This window comes from Anopheles darlingi, chromosome 3 (assembly GCF_943734745.1).
Source record: "Anopheles darlingi chromosome 3, idAnoDarlMG_H_01, whole genome shotgun sequence".
NCBI lineage: Eukaryota > Metazoa > Arthropoda > Insecta > Diptera > Culicidae > Anopheles > Anopheles darlingi.
In genome coordinates this window covers 56,084,542-56,087,041 of record NC_064875.1, presented here as the reverse complement: position 1 = coordinate 56,087,041, position 2,500 = coordinate 56,084,542, and the positions used below count along the sequence as shown (strand labels likewise).

Here is a 2,500-nt window from a genome sequence, read left to right as displayed (position 1 = left end):
TGTGCTAGAAAGCAGAACCATGGCCACCTAGAAACAGCTTCATCATGAGCACTGGAAGGATACGCTTTTCTTAAGCATCACAATCCCGAAGAACGCTACGAAGAAAGCTATTTTACTACCGGAGTAGGCGGTATTCAGTTGCTGTTCCCATCTCGTAGACTCGGCTTGAAGCATTTAATTAATTATTAGTACTGCTGTGGGTGGCGGATGGCCGTTTTGGTGGTAGCCCTGCGGCTTAACAGTGAGAAGCTTATGTTGCTAAGGCTCAGAGCTCAAAGAGCTGGCACAACATCACCATAAAAGCATCAAGAAGCACCCAGAAGAAACATCTCGTCGGTGTCAGTTGCAAACACGGATACGTAGGAGCATCCTTCCCAAAATGCCCGCAAATACCGCGCTCTGTGTACTGTTTGCGTTAATTAACAAATTCACTTAGAAGGCAGCCGGCATCCGCGTGCCAACCCTCAACCGAACCGGGCCTTTGCAGCAACTGCATCCCAGCAACCGTTTGCAAGGAAGAACATGTCATCGCCAGGACCCTGGGGTGCTCATCAAAATCGAACCAGCCAACGAAGTGACACCAACAGCAGCAGCAGCAGCAGCAGCACCGGCAACAGCAAACGAACTAAAGCAAACTTTCATCTCCGCGGCCTGCTGCACAAACGTGACCGTAGCGTGTGTGTGTGTGTGTACGCGCGCCGTCCGCTGAGGACTCACGGAGAAAACTCACACACTAATTGCGCTCCACAACAATAAGGAGCGCGAGCTAGTGGCGTATCCTTGCAAAAGCGATAACTGGGTCATCCCCGGGGGTTGCGGCAGCAGAGGAGATTACCAGCACCAGCCCAGCTCAACCCCACACCCCACCATCACATGAGCACCATCTGTGTGCGTCACATATACGTAGCTTGCTTGCCTGGGCGATTTTCCGAGGGAGAAAATGGTGAAAATTGATGGCCGAGGATGAGGTGAGTTTTTGTAACTTGTCCCCGTCGTATCGATTTGCCTTGCGCTGCGCCTCCGGGGCTCGTGCCGGGGTTTGGTTGTGTGCCAAAATGGAGTTTGGCACAAATTCGACCCTTCCTTCTCCCTGCATTGGAGTGCAAGCAGGAGGAATGGAGGCAAACCAATAGCCTAAACAAGCCGGATCGATCCTATCAATCACGCCAGAGCCTGTGTTTTGGTTTTTGGGCCTTCTTGGCCGAGGACCGAACACACTCGACGAGCCCTGAGCCTCATCTGGTCTGGTTTGCTGGCCGCTTCATGGAACATGACCAACCAGAGGGGGGAGGGGTGTGTGTGCGCTGGCTGCGCAGGTACAACGTATGTGGTCGAGCAGCCACTACCACTACCACAAAAATGGCCAGAAGGCGACTGTCGTTGTTCAACAACATGTGACCATAGTTTGAACAGGCCCCCAGAGGGAGGCATTGATGACATTTGCGGTTTATAATATTCTCTTTTTTGAACGTTTATCACACACAGACCGATAGCGATACTTCTGGGAGTTCTCACTGATAGCGGATACCAGGACCAGGAGGATGGGAGCCAATATCCCTGCCGCCGTTTGCCGAATGCCAGAGAACTGCCTCGAGGTCTTCTACCAGCAGCACGTAGAAGAAATAGATTTTCCAACAGCATTTTCCTATTTCGGCTCGAGGCTCGGTGAAGTACGGCAAATTCCCGTAGAAGCCGAGTGGCCGCCCGGACATCGCAACCTTGGCATCGCGATCGATGCTCTCATAACGCCCCGTAGGCCCCCCGTCTGCTCGTTCGATTGCTTGTCCGAAAGAAACAAATGGACCCCTCGGACTCGAACGTTCCAGAAAGGACCTTCTCTCTCTCTCTCTCTCTCTCTCTCTCTCTCTCTCTCTCTCTCTCTCTCTCTCTCTCTCTCTCTCTCTCTCTACGGATTTTGGGTTTTTTGCATCTCCGGTGCCGGTGCTAGTGCTTCAAGGTTCTTCGAGTCACGCATTCTTCTTCTCTTCTAGAGGGGAATAAACTGAAAAACACTCCAACTAATAGATATGTTACGTCTTCCGTATCTTGTAGCCACGAGGACCAGGGCTCCAAAATGCTCTTCGAGCATAAAGGCTTGCTCTTGCCTGGCTTTCGCGCTGTACCAACCCCACCATCTTCGGAGGGACAATCATCGAGAGACAGAATGTCTACGAGTGAGCGCCGCCGCAGCGAATGATGCCGGCCCCCGGGGGTCTACTACCTCCTCTAGAAATAGAATGTGTCTCTGCCACTATCGAGAGGCCGAGGCCGAGCAGCGGCGGGCAGGGAAAATCGTAGAAAACATAAATTCGTTTTCCACTGTCTCCGTTCGGCTCCCACTTGGGCCGCTTTCTCGTTGTTCTAACGGCGATAAGGATGTTGCGCGGTGCGGCCCGGCGAGAAATGAAGCCAGAGTGAGCAGAGCAGATACTCCACTTCTTGGACGCCGGACTACCGCGCGCTCGAACGGTCTCTCATTCGCTTTTCGGTCTCTGCTGCT

General features: G+C 52.8%; 2 protein-coding genes across 4 annotated transcripts in view; one reads left to right on the top strand and one right to left on the bottom strand.

Annotated features, from left to right (window-relative positions):
* Positions 1 to 2,301, top strand: part of LOC125954950 (transcription factor SPT20 homolog) — a 90,049-nt gene extending 87,748 nt beyond the window's left edge. Inside the window, exon 19 of the transcript XR_007469069.1 lies at positions 2,287 to 2,301. The gene's annotated coding sequence lies outside the window, so the exon portion shown is untranslated. The remainder of the gene's footprint in view (positions 1 to 2,286) is intronic.
* Positions 1 to 2,500, bottom strand: part of LOC125954957 (protein boule) — a 29,510-nt gene that overhangs the window by 4,592 nt on the left and 22,418 nt on the right. The window lies entirely within an intron of this gene.